A 14629-nucleotide genomic window follows, 5' to 3' on the forward strand; every position below is an offset into this window, starting at 1 on the left:
ATGGAGGAGTGAAGAAAGTGGCCAGAAATGAGAGCAGATATGGGCGAATAGGCAAAGGAAGAGCAGAGCGAGGATAGCTTGAGGCTCACGATGGGATTGTGAGCATGAGGGGAGCAGGGGAAGCAAACCAAAGGCAGTGAGCATGTAGGGGACGACTTGGGATCGCAGAGAGGGGGAGCATAATGGCACGAGAGGGCTGAGGGAACATGGAGAAGGAGGAAGGAGCACGGGCAGAGAAGAAAGGAGGGGACAACAGAATGACAGAGAGAACGCTGGAGTGGGAGATCCACATGTAAAACAAAGGAGGATCGAGGAGTGAAGTGAGGAGTGGGAGGCCCAAAATTTAAAGGAGAGGGGGGAGCGATGGAAGGCCAATTCAACTGGGTAGAGATGGTGACATGGGAAAGCGAGATTGGAGGAAAAAGCACAACTTATATTGGATGGAAGGACAGGTTATGCGTAGAATGATGAGAGTAAAGTCACAAGATCTCCAGGACATGTCAGCCATAAGGGAATCTCTGCGAGGATAATTGTGGGTACACCAGATCACATAAGTGTTGAAACTCAAAATATAATCTTTGGAAGATATTTTTGACATGAAATTTATTAGGGTCCAACCCTAACCCCCTTATTTTTGTAATAGGGTCAAGTCATAGTTATAGTTAGTTAAAGAGTCAATAAAGCCCATATTAATAATTGTAGGAGGTTGACCCACATTTAAAGAAAGGGACCACAGTTAGTTGCAAACGAGCCATGGTATTAGATAGATGGTATTAAGAGAACCATGGTACTAACCCATGGTATTGCATGTATGAATCCTATATAAAGGATACAGACTCCCCATTGAAGAGGGTCGTGTCTTATTTTGTAATCAAGCCCTGCTCTATTGGAGGTTGCCCCCTCGAAGAGGCAAGTGAACATTGCTTTCATCTCTGACTAATAAAATACATGCTGTTATTTCTCATTTTGTTCTGTGTTCTAGGTTGTGTTTCTTCATATATTTAGTATTCTGGCATCTTCTCGCAGGTCAAGAGCATAACAAGTGGTATCAAAGCGCTTTACAGGGCCGATGGTATCTCCTTTTTTAACAGATTTTTTTTGGCTACAGACGTGTTCCAGCGTCTTTAAACCACGAGATCTGTCGTTGAGCGCATAAACCTGCAGATTTGGGGAGGCATGCACGCAGGAAATACAAGAGGTGGTCACACTTGTTGGACTCCCTTGTAACCCCTGTGGGTACCCCTTTGAGTAGTAGCACATTATACAGAACCACGCACAGACTGTCTTCCACGTACCCTCTGGGTATATCAGAAGCCCCCTAGGCTCACCTGAAACCTCGTCGTAGATAAACCGTTGGTCGTCTTGCTACTACAGTACACCGAGAACAACACTCGGGGAGATTACTCATGCGTACGATAGGGTAGTCGGGTAGTATGGCTAAGGGTATGGTTGATCCTCCTTAGTTAGTGCCCTGAAAGATTGGGCTGAGTATTACTGTTGGACCCTTATGTATATTGAGATCTGTAGAACCTGACACTCCTTGAGACCATAGTTCCCTCATCTCTCTAAGGATCACCCATTATCTTCTTTTCTAGATTAGATCTAGCATTTGATCCACCAGTTCAGGGTCTACCGCCACAGTACCATTCAGATCTAGCAGCTGGGGTTCTGTCGCTGCCGCAATCCAACTCACATTCAGCAGTTGAGGGTTTCGCAGACAGATCTAAACATTTGTGCAGGGAGGCTTGTGGCTCCTATACCGTGGGGTGATTCTCGCAGGATATTGGGAAGGATTAACTTTTTTGGAAAGTGGCCACTGCAGTATTGACGCTTATAAGAGACTTAGCCCATAAGAATTAGGACGACGAGCTGAGTGAGGTGGTACCATTCACTTATCAGCTTCAATTTTTGGGTGGTCCCAATTTTTTTCAAAGTGATGAAAAGTGACCCAGATCTGTGTATGGTAGAAACCAGAGCTCAAGCCATGGCCAATGAGAAGATCGAGACCATTGAAAAACATTTGGCTTCTTTAGCGGAGCAGATAAAGACATTAACAGACATAGTCACAAAGGGCAAGTCGGTGTTACACTCGGAGGCATATGGTTTTAATGAAGACTTTGAAGGAGAATCTAGCCATCATCTTCACTTCCTTGGAAATCACCAACATTCCCACCCTCGACCACCCAAGCTAGACATGTACAAATTTTATGGCTCTAATCCGACAATATGGGTAGCAAAAATGGACCAATATTTCACTCTGAATAACATCGTAGATGATGAAACTAAACTACGTGTGGGAGGCCTTTACTTGGACCAAGAAAGATGGCAATGGTGGCAGTGGCATCAGAAATGCTATCCAAGGAAAATTACTTGGCAGGTGTTCGCAAAATCCATTTGTGACCAGTTTGACCGTGAAATCTAATTTTTTGGGTCGTCTTACTAAGCTTAGACAGACAGGAACAGTAAACGACTATACTACAACCTTTGAGACTTTGGCTTTCTGCACAACAGGTCTGGGAGATGAATTCTACTTGGAATGTTTTATAAGTGGTCTCAAAGAAGCCATCCAAGCCCACGTATGGATGCACCACCCATCCACATGGATGGAAGCTTGCACAAAGGCTATCGAATCGGAACATGCTTTAACGGCCCAATCGCCTCATCCAAATTTCATAGCCAAGGGATGCCCCACCTAGGCTTAGGGCACTACCCAAATTCTTAAGGTTCAAAAGGTGTCCCCCGAAGAAATGGCTCAAAGAAGGAATCAAGGATTGCGTTACTACTGTGATGAAAAATACTCCCCGGGCCATAAATGCAAGGAACCCAAATTCTTTCAAATTGATGCTATTTATCACAGTTCATCTAAGGAAGCCCACCATTTGAGGGACTAGAGGAGGAAGATGAGGACAACCAACAGGACAATGAGCTCCCAGCTACGCCACAAGAACCAATTATCTCGCTCCATGCTTTGGCAGGTATTTCTTCTCCCCAAACTCTCAAATCAGATGTTTGATTAAACATCGCCTTGTAGTAGTATTGATTGATAGTGGCATCATGCATAACTTTATCCATCAGAGAGTTATCGAAGATATTAATTGTTTTGTCGGAGCAGTCTCTAATTTCCAGGTCCAGATTGCTGATGGGGGGACAATGAAATGTGAACGCTGCTGTGAGACTATCAAACTTCAGATGGGAGATTACCACCTAAAGACCCACATGTTTGCCATCAACATGGGTGGTTGTGATATTGTCTTGGGTGTTGAATGGCTCCACACACTAGGCCTAATCACAATGGATTTCCAGGAGTTATATATGAGTTTTAAGCAGAATGACCACATGCATACCCTCCGCGGACTCCAGGCAAGTACTCCTTCTATCATCAGCTTGCATAGCATGGAAAAGCTGTTAAAAAAGGGCCATCATGGATTTATCGCCCAATTTAATGCCATACAGGCCATCGAGCCCACTACTCTTCATATTCATCCTGAGATGCAATAGGTCTTAAACAACAACCCACAGGTTTTTGACAAACCTAACAAGCTTCCACCCTCTAGAGGGGAACATAATCATAACATCACTTTGGTCCCAGGGGAACAACCACAGAATGTGCGCCCATATAGATACCCTTTCACCCAAAATAATGAAATTGAAAAAATCATCAAGGAACTCTGGAATCTGGTGTCATTCGTCCTAGCATCAGTCCTTATTCATCACCTGTGGTCATGGTGCTCAAGAAAGATGGGTAATGGCACATGTGTCTAGACTTTAGGGCCCTCAAAAAACTCATGATCAAAGATAAATTACCTATCCTAGTTGTTGATGATTTGTTGGATGAACTAAATGGTGCTCAATTCTTTACTAAGCTAGATCTTTGTTCGGGCTTTCACCAAATAGGCATGAAAGAAGTAGACATTCCCAACACTGCTTTCCGAACTCATGAAGGCCATTATGAATTCCTGGTCATGCCATTTGGTCTCTGTAATGCCCCATCCACTTTTCAGAGCCTCATGAATCACCTGCTCAAACCATATCTCAGAAAATTTGTCCTCGTTTTCTTTGATGACATTCTCATCTATAGCCTCACTTGGGAAAAACATCTTCAACATGTAGACCTACTCTTACAACTACTTCAGAAGCATAAATTATTTGTCAAATTGTCCAAGTGCTCTTTTGGCATGGAAGAAGTCGAGTATTTGGGCCACATTATGGGGCATGAAGGTGTCAGGGTGGATCCCAAAAAAATCCAAGCAATGCAGGATTGGCCCCAACCAAAGACCTTGAAGAGTTTTAGAGGATTCTTGGGTCTCACCAGCTACTATTGCAAATTTGTCCGCAATTATGGTCGCATTGCTAGACCCTTCACTCACCTTCTCAAGAAAAATTCATTCCTCTGGACTGATGAAGCACAACAGGCGTTTGTGGTTCTCAAATAGGCCATGTGTTCCACTCCCGTATTGGATCTGCCCGACTTCACCAAATCTTTTGTGATTGAATGTGATGCTTCAGGTATGGGTATTGGGGCTGTCTTAATGCAGGAAGGTCGACCCTTGGCTTTCACCAGCACCCAACTAAGTGGGAAACATCTAGGACAATCTACATATGAGAAGGAGATGATGGCCATCTTACATGCAGTGGATACCTGGCGACTATACTTATTAGGGCGATGTTTCCAAATCTGCACAGACCATCAAAGCCTCAAATATTTTTTGGAGCAACGACTATCCTCGCCACAACAAAATAAATGGCTAGCCAAAATACTGGGATATGATTATGAGATAATTTACAAGAAAGGGTGCAAAAATGTCATAGAAAATGATTTATCATGCTAATTTGAGGAGGACAACACCCTGCTAGCAATCTCTCTTCCCATTCTAGATTGGATTGAAGAAGCCCACAAGGAATGCTTTTCACATCCTTTGCTCTCCCAACTCATTAATAAATTGCGAGCATATCCTAATTCCATAGTGGGCTACTCTTGGAAGGATGAGATTCTTCGCTACAAGGATATAGTAGTGATATCACCGACATCCACCCTCAAAACGTGCATTTTGGCAGAGTTGCACTCATCTCCCATTGCAGGCCATGCAGGCTTTCAGAATACTTATGCTTGAACTTGTTGTTCCTTCTTTTAGACAGGCATGAAAACTGACGTTCTCACTTTTGTAGCTGAGTGTGATGTGTGTTAATGCCACAAAGGAGAAACAGTCAAGTCCCTAGGCACTTTACAACCATTGCCCACCCCTGCCTTAATCTGGACGGATGTTTCTATGGATTTCATTACCGGTCTTTCAAAGTCAGGCAAGAATTCAGTCATCATGGTCGTTTTGGAAAAACTTTCTAAGTATGCTCATTTTTGCACCTTACCCCACCCATTTACCCCCACTTTGGTGGCTCAATCTTTCATGGACCAGATCTTCAAATTGCATGGCATGCCCACTTCCATTGTGTTTGATCATGACCCAATCTTCACCAGTAACTTTTGGCAGGAACTATTCAAGCTAAAAGGCACCCAACTCCAACTAAGTACTTCCTATCATCCCCAAACTGATGGTCAAACTGAAGCAGCCAACAAATGTCTGGAGGCCTACCTCAGGTGATTCACTTCAGAAAAGCAACATTAATGGGTATAATGGTTACCTCTAGCTGAATGGTGGTATAATACTAACTATCATGCCGCCACCAAGATGACTCCATATGAAGCAGTTTATGGTCAACGCCCCCCTTCACCTACTTCTTATATCCCTGGATGCTCTCAGGTGCAAGCAGTGGATCAAATCCTATAGAACCGTGCAACCATGCTAGCCCATCTCAAAGATAATCTCCATCAAGCTTAGAATCGCATGAAGAAACAAGCAAACCAACATCGTTTAGAGCACACATTTCAAGAAGGGGGTCAGGTATTCTTGAGGCTGCAACCATACAAGCAAACATCACTCAAAGACAAGGGTCGTTAGAAATTATCTCCAAAATTCTACGGACCTTATCAAATACTTCAGCGCATTGGAGAAGTAGCCTAAAAGATAGCCTTGCCACCCACTGTAAAATTCCATCTCGTCTTCCATGTATCATGCCTCAAGAAAGTGGTGGGAAACAATTGCAGAATTCAAACCAATCTACCTGAATTGGATGAAGAAGGTTCAATCTGGCTCCAACTTGAATAGGTCCGCATGTCCTCCAACTTGAATAGGTCCTCGACACGCGAGAACGACATCTACACGGCCGCACGATCAAGGAAGTCCTTGTCAAGTGGAAAGACACCTCTCTAGAAGATGCGACTTGGGAGCCAAACACTATTCTTCAGCAGTTTCCGCAGCTTTAGCCTTGAGGACAAGGCTGTTTTTATGGGGGAGGGCAATATTAGGGTCCAAAACTAACCCCCTTATTTATTTAATAGGGTCGAGTCATAGTTATAGTTAGTTAAAGAGTCAATAAAGCCCATATTAGTAATTGTAAGTGGTTGACTCGCATTTAAAGAAAGGGAACACAGTTAGTTGCAAACAGGCCATGGTATTAAGAGAACCATGGTACTGACCCATGGTATTGCATGTATGAATCCCATATAAAGGATAAAGACTCCCCATTGAGGAGGTCGTGTCTTATTTTGTAATTGAGCTCTGCTCTATTGGAGGTTTCCCCCTCGAAGAGGCATGTGAACATTGCTTTCATCTCTGAATAATAAAATACATGCTATTATTTCTCATTTTGTTCTGTGTTCTGGGTTGTGTTTCTTCGTATATTTGGTATTCTAACATCTTCTCGCAGGTTAAGAGCATAACAAAATTCAAATAGGGATGGAAGGACTAAGGAATAGGTGTGAAGAACACATCCTCATCTACTCTTGTTTCCCCTTCAGGCCTAGCTACTGCCAAATTGGAATGGTGGTCAGTGAAGCTATTGTTTTCCCACAAGATGTGTTTAAAAGTGACATTTCCCAGGTCTTCCATATTTTGCCTTATTCTATTGAGGATTTGGTGCATGGCAACATTTGGAGGGGTTCTTCTACTAATCATGGCTTCAATGATGATTGTTGAATCTCCCATTATAATAGGATCTCTGATTTCCTTTTTTTTTAAGAATCTTGGCGCCCATTAGCAAGCCATAAGCCTCAGCCCTATTGTTCAAGGCTTCCCCCAACCCACACTCATAAGTGACAAGATTATTTCCCCTTGGTTCAAGGAGGATCCCTCCTGCTCCAGCTCTACCCGAATTGTTTTTGGAGGCACCATCAAAGAAAAGACAATGCCTGTTCATATTTCCTTTCCATGTTGAAAATTATTCCTTATTTAATCTAATTTTCCAGTTTTGAGTTGGGGGTCTAACATTGGGATTGATATTCCAATTACTTCTGATAGTTGCTTGGCTGATCCAATTCCTTTCTTCTTGCTAGAGGTTGCTACTATCTATTGCTTTTAAACCTTTCATGTTTAGAAATTTTGAAGTGAGGCCCCAAGTCTTTGAAAAAACTCTTCCAATCTTTGGGGTTTGGTATTTGAAGATGTTTTGATTTCTTGAGAGCCAAATCTGCCAACAGAGAAATGATGGGAGACTTTCCCAGAACCTTTTGATGGTTTTCTTGTTCTTCAATGAATATGGGTATTTTTTTCCATTCAGTGAAGAAGTCATTAAAGGTTGTAGAGAAGTTGAGCTCCATTTCCAGAGGACTTGTGAGCTGCTTCCAACACTCTCTAGCAAAGGGGAAATCCAAGAAGAGGTGTTGGATGGATTCTTCTTCATTTAGACACATTGAGCACCTTGATGGGCCAGAGAATCCCTTTCTTTTGAGGTTATCGACTGTGAGAATTCTTCCTTTTAGGAGAGTCTAGCTGAAAATCTTGACTTTGGGGAGGCTTTCTGTCTTCCATATAGATTTCCAGGGGGGCCAATCTTGTTCATCTTGCTGTGCCTGGAGAATGATGTATCTGGACTTGACTGAGTAAGCACCCCCACTAGGATCCCAGATAAATGTGTCTTCAACTTCCAGATTTGTTGGGGTTGATCCTTTGAGATGGAGGACTAAGAGATCCCATTGGATTTTTAAATTTCGAGGCATATTTGGAATGTGCTAGTCATGACCATTTCTATTTTGCCATCGAGATATAGAGTGTAGGGATGTTAGCCCCTTATCCTGCATCTATTCGCTTAACTCCTGGAAACCTGGGAAGGATGATAAAGGCTCTTTCCCCATGATTCTGTCTCCCCAAACCTTGATACTTTTGCCATTTCCAGGAAGCTTTGAAGTGTACTTGGTGATAGTAGGTAACACTTTTCCGACTAGCTTCCATACTTGCGAGCAAGGCCTTATAGAGACATTTTCATCCAGCAAGTGAGTTATTTGATGATTCATATATTTTAAAGCCAAAATTTGTTTCCACCAGCTGTTCTTTTCGGTTATCATTCTCCATATAATTTTGGCCACAAGGGCTGCATTCATGATTCCTGGCATCCTTATGGATAAACCTCCCTTCTCATAAGGCAAAGTTACTTGTTCCCATTTGACCAACCTGAACTTTTTGGTCTCGTTTTTCCCTCCCTTCCATAGAAAACCCCTGATTATTATCTCCATTTGCTTGTGGATGCTAGCTAGAGCCAGTGTAGTGGCATATTGGTAAATTGGTAGTGCTATGAGCATGGCTTTGATTAGTGTCACCCTGCCCGCTATGTTCCACCATTGCATGCCCCAACTTTGGATTTTTTCCTTCATCTTTTTAGTTTGTGTGTTCCATAACTCAGCCTTCATATTTTCTTTTGATATGGATAGTACGAGGTAGAAGAAGTTACTCCAATTTGCTTGTACGGGAATCTCTATGATCTGTGATATTCCTTGCATGGTGCGGGAGGGAGCATTCCAACTGTATATTCTACATTTTTCATTGTTTAGGAGACCACCTGAAACCTCCATGAATTTATCTAAACCTTCTGGCAATAATGCATGAGGCTCCACCCATCAACAATGTGTCATCAGTGAACAAGGAGTGATTAATGCTTCTTACACCATGTGATATGTGCAAACTAGTTAATGTTCTTTCTCTCCTGCTCTTTTCCAAATCTCTACTTAACGAATCTTCCATTATTATATATAAGAAAGAGGAAAGGGGAAAACCCTAGAAGGCCTTGCGTCCTTTGGAATTAAAGCTAGATAGGAGGATTTAGTAAAACCTCCCACTGTTTTTTTAATAAACACATTCCTTATCATTCTTACTAAATCCTTTTTTATTATATGCTAGTGATGCCTGAAAAAAGAAATTGTGAAGCTGCCTGGACCCGGTGCTTTGTCCAGATGTAGGCCCCAAACAACTGCCTCAATTTCTTCTTCTCCGATTTCTTGCATAAGTTTTGAATTTTGGACAACACTTATCTTGTTTGGCACATGCTGCAAAAAGGATTCAAAATATGCTCTTTCTCCATTTGTTGTTAGGAGGTTTTTAAAATGTTTATGTGCTTCTTTTTTTAAATCAACAACTCCTCTAATTTCCTGTCCCTCTATTTGGATTTTGTCGATCTGATTTCTGGCCCTTCTGATTTTCATAGAATTATGAAAAAAGGATGTGTTTTTATCCCCTGCTTTTAACCATAGGCTTCTTGACTTTAATCTCACCACTTCCTCTTCTTTCCGGTTTTCTCTGTATATTTCCCAATAGAGGGCCTTTTCCTGAAGATGGTCCTCTTTGGTCTCCTCCTCATTTTCTTTTTCCTCTTGAAGTTCCTCCATTTTTTTAAATAACTCAACCTTTCTTTTCTTCGTTTATTTTTCTTTTTCTATGATCCTTTTTTTTTTTTCAAGTTTTTTAACTTGGTTTCCCACATAATAGGGGGACCTCGAGAATTTTTGGGACCACACATCCGCAATTAGATTTTTGAAATCTTCATTGCTGTTCCATGTTGGGCAGTATCTGAAAGGTATTGGTCCTTGATTTTCCAACAACCCCATAGAAATTACCACCGGCTTGTGGTCTGATGTTGTTGTGTGAATGATTCTTGATCTTGCTGAATTGTAGTTGGAGATGATGTTGTCCTGAACCAAAATGCGATCTAATATTTCCTTTATATTGCTGCTTCCTACCCTCTTGTTGCTCCAAGTATACTTGCCATTGTTGGGAGGAGTGTCTATTAGATTTTTTTTTTCCATTATGTTTTCGATGGCATCCCTTGAAGGGTCTGAATGGTAAACCCCACCAAATTTCTCCTCCACATTAAGGACAAGATTGAGGTCCCCTCCCAAAATTATTTTTCTGTTTTGAGTATCATTTAAGGTCTCTTGAACCGTATTCCAACATTGTTCTTTTTCCCTGAAGTGATTGGGAGCATATATGTTGACAATGCAAAATTGCTCATTGGTGGTTGTCTCTTTTAGATCTGTTCTAATCCAGTGTTGTTCCTTTTTTTGCTGAAGCAACTCCCATTTTCCTTTCCTCCATAAGGTGCATATACCCCCTGAGGCCCCTATAGCTTGTTGAGCTGTTCCATCGTAATTTTTAGATTTTTGATCATTTTTTCTGAGCCTTGGAAACTAGTTTTGGTCTCCTGAAGCATTAGAATATCTAGGGCTTCCCTTACTAGAATATCTTTTGCTGCATTTACTTTAAAAGGCATTCACAAACCATGACCATTCTAGGAGACCACAATTCCCTCTTTGGTGGTTTTGGTTTTTCTCATTGTTCTCGAAGCTTTTCCCAAAAAAAGAGTCCATGGGCTGCTCCATTCCTAATGCCATTTATCTGCTGTTGCTTCATCTCTTAGTTCTGTTTTATATTTTCTTCCTACTTTCTTTTGGTGATCTAAGGTTTGTAGTGATTCTTTTGATTGGTTTCTTATCAAAATTTTATCAACTAAGGGGGAAGGAGGCTGCGAGGGATAATATGAGTAGAGGGGATGTGGATAGGGGGAGGAAAGAGATGAGGGGAGGAGGGGTGGGATGTGAGGATCTTCAAGGGGTCCAAAGGGGTTGGGATTGATGAAAGATGTGGAGATTAGGGGAGGGTTGGCTGGGGGGGGGATGAGGGGGGAGGAGCGGGGGGGGGGGGGGGGGGGGAGCCTGGGGTTGACTTGAGGAGGAGAGGGGTTGTTTGTTTGCCGATTTTTTCTTTTTAACTTGTTCCCATTTTGCTTCTGACTCTTCTAAATTTTCACTTTCTTGTTTTTTTGGACATCTATTTGCAAAATGACCATATTCATGACATACCTTGCATTTAAATGGTATCTTCTCATAGTCCAGTTGTTGTATGTGCGTCCATTGGTCTACTTTGATCTTCACTGCCTCCGGTAAGCCCTTCCCTAGATCCACTTCGACGCATATCCTCGCACAAGCATGCATGTTCTCTTTTGGTTTGCATCTATCAATATACTTCCCCACTACATTCCCGATGGCCCTGAAAAATTCATCGCCCCAACAATGTAGCAGGAGATGGGGGAGTTTGACCCAAATCGACACTACACTAGGGACATCCATTTCAGGGTCGAAGTCAGGGGTCCATCTATTTAAATATAGGCCTTGCATGTCCATGCAGTATGGACCGTTTCTGAAGATTAGGTCTTGATATTCCTTTGTTTCGAAATGAATGGTATAGTACCCTCTTCCACAAAATCTTATGGAGATTTTTTTGTTTATCGAAGAGGACTAATTCCTCTCAACCCATTTTTGGACCGAGCGTGGTGAGGGCCAGAGTCTTGTAAACTGGTCAACCAAGCCCCTTTCAGATAGAGACAGATCCACCCGGTCAGGGAAAGACGGAGGTAGAGAGATCTCAGGGATGTCTTCAAGTTTCTTCACAAACTTGGATACCGAAGGTCTGGTTCTTGGAGGGCCAATAGCATAAATCAGAGATGCAAAGACATCTGCATTTTCGTCGTGCTCAGAGGTCAAATTTTTTGGAGGAGGGTCTCCATCCTCTAGTGGATCCGATGGTTCCATGTTCACAGTAAGAGGCTGCTCTGATCAGGACGTAGCTCGTGCCTTGGGAGGCCTTCAGGGTGCACTAGAGAAGGGCACACGGTGAGAGTGCAAGCAACATAATATAAATAATTTTTCGAAAATAAAACAACTTGTAATTGTTTGTTAAACAAAAAAAACAAAATTCAAAAATAAAACTTTATACGTTATATATATAAAAGTAAATAATTTAAAAAAAAATTATTAAAAAAAAAAATCTTTCAATAGAAATCAGATAAGATAAATTTTTGGCTGACGCATTTCAAACCAACAAGTGTGGTTCATCATCAGGACCAGATGAAGAGGCAGACCATGACAAATAATTAAATATAGAGCAATGTAGAGACCATAATTTCAAGTAACGACTATATTTGAACAATAATATTTAAATTATGATATTAATATATTAAAAACAAATATTATTAAGTAATAACTATATTAAATGGCTGGTTTTTGGAAAATAATATTTAAATTATGATATTAATTTATTAAAAACAAATATTAATAATTAACGGCTATATTAAATGGGTGTTTTTTGAAAAATAATATTTAAATCAATTTATTAAAATCAAATATTATTAAAAAAATCTATTACTGGAAAAAAAAAAAAACAAAAAAAAATCAAAGTCAAACTCCAAACAAGGAGGGAAGTAAAAAATTATAAATGGAGTCAAGACCCCAAGCAAGATGAGATCATTTAATAAATAAAAATAATTAATGGAAATAAAATAAACTAAAATAAAATTAATTAATAGAAAATAAAAATAAAAATATACAAAAGTCAAAAGAAATATATATATATATATATATATATATATATATATATATACAAAGAAAAGTAATAAATAAATAAAACAGGGTCAGCACGGGGCTAAGACCCATTAAACAAATAACAAAAATACCAAAAAGAGTTAAGAACGAATATGATGATAAAATACTTAAGAAAACACGACGGATCAAGAATATGAACTCTAATGAAGAAAAAATCAACAACAAATACTATAAAAGGGACACCAATACCTACATAGATAAATAAACAAACAAAAAAAACCCAAAAAGAAACCTAAAAAACTAGGAGGACAGGACAACGATCCAACTTCTACTAATAATCCAACCACGGTCTCTGTTCAAATTATTGGATCTTTTTTCAATTTATAGCCCCCCCTCAATTTACGATGATGGAAATCACTAACCCTAGCAACAAAAATGACTAACATTCATTTTACATGTTCGAGAAAAAAATAGAATTAAATAAATATAACTATTTTTTATGGGAATGGTTTTTGTTTTTTTGTTTTGATTTGTGGAGGACACCATCAACCCTAAAAAAAACTAATTAAAACACAGAAAAATCTACAAATTTGAGTTTTTGTTTTTGTTTGTTTGTTTGTTCGCTATAAAAATATTAAAAAAATAGGGGTTTTATGTGGTTTTTCCCATAAAATACGATATTGCAAAAAGAGAGAGAAGGTTTCGAGCATGAAAACCATACAAGAACAAATTTTCCCCAAATTCATCTTTGAAAGGTCAAAATAGAAGGAAAAATAACATTTCAAATGCGAAAAACTCCCGTTCAATGGGCCATTGGAGTGCCTCGCAAAATCGCTCCAAACGTGTTAACAAAACCCAAAAGACTTGATGTGATGTGATGAATATAAACAATGATTGTTATTATATAGTGAATATTGTGGAATTGCTTTAGCGTTTCTCGAATGTGGGATTAAAATTAAAATTAAGAAAAATAATATGTAGTTAATATTATAGGTTTACATTAACATTTATTCAATGTCGACTAAAAAATAAAATATAAATTATAAAAATTAATTTAGTTACGCAATCAATGTTAAACAATTTAAATAAAAAATTTATTTTAGTTTCGAAGGAATACATTAAAGGAACATTTTTGTGGATATTTTGAATAGAAAACAGGGTGAAATTTTTCAATCCCAAAAGTTTAGTAAGATGTTTTCAAATACATTTTAGATGAAAAATTTGGAGGGAAATATTTGAAACAAAATTTTTGGAGGGAAATTTTTTAGTGAAAATTTTGGGGGGAAAAGTTTAGCGAATTTGTTTGGGGGAAATTTTAGAGGGAAATTTTCAATCTTTAAGTTATATATTGTCATTGGGAGAGAGTGCATTTGTATCATTCAACATCTTTTGTTTGAAAGTCATGGATTCTTCTGATATTGAAGTTTTTCTTTCTACAACATCAACATCTTCATCACACAACAACTCTATTCATATTGATGAACATAATAGGAATTCATTCACTATGAATAAAGAGTCAAATTTTCCACTTGGTCCTAATCCTATGGATGATGAGAGAAACATTGATGAAGGGAAACAAAAAGAATTTTTTGTCAATCGAGAGTCAATTATTCCACTCTATCCTAATCCTAAAGATTATGAGAGCACCAGTGATGGAGGGCATGATGAAGAATTACCAGAGTTAAAATTTTCGCTTAGTCCTAATCCTAAGGATTATGAGAGCACCACTGATGAAAGGGGGGGGATGAAGAATTTCCAGAGTCAAATTTTCCACTTCTTCTTAATCCTAAGGATTATGAGAGAACCACTGATGAAGAGGGGATGAAGAATTTCGAGAGTCAAATTTTCCACTTTGTCTTAATCCTAATGATTATGAGAGCACCAATAATTAAGGGGGGATGAAGAATTTTCAGAGTCAAATTTTCCACTCCA

Source organism: Pinus tabuliformis, chromosome 5_2, assembly GCF_031772625.1.
Source record: "Pinus tabuliformis cultivar Carrire ecotype Pingquan chromosome 5_2, CPIR1, whole genome shotgun sequence".
NCBI classification, from domain to species: domain Eukaryota; kingdom Viridiplantae; phylum Streptophyta; class Pinopsida; order Pinales; family Pinaceae; genus Pinus; species Pinus tabuliformis.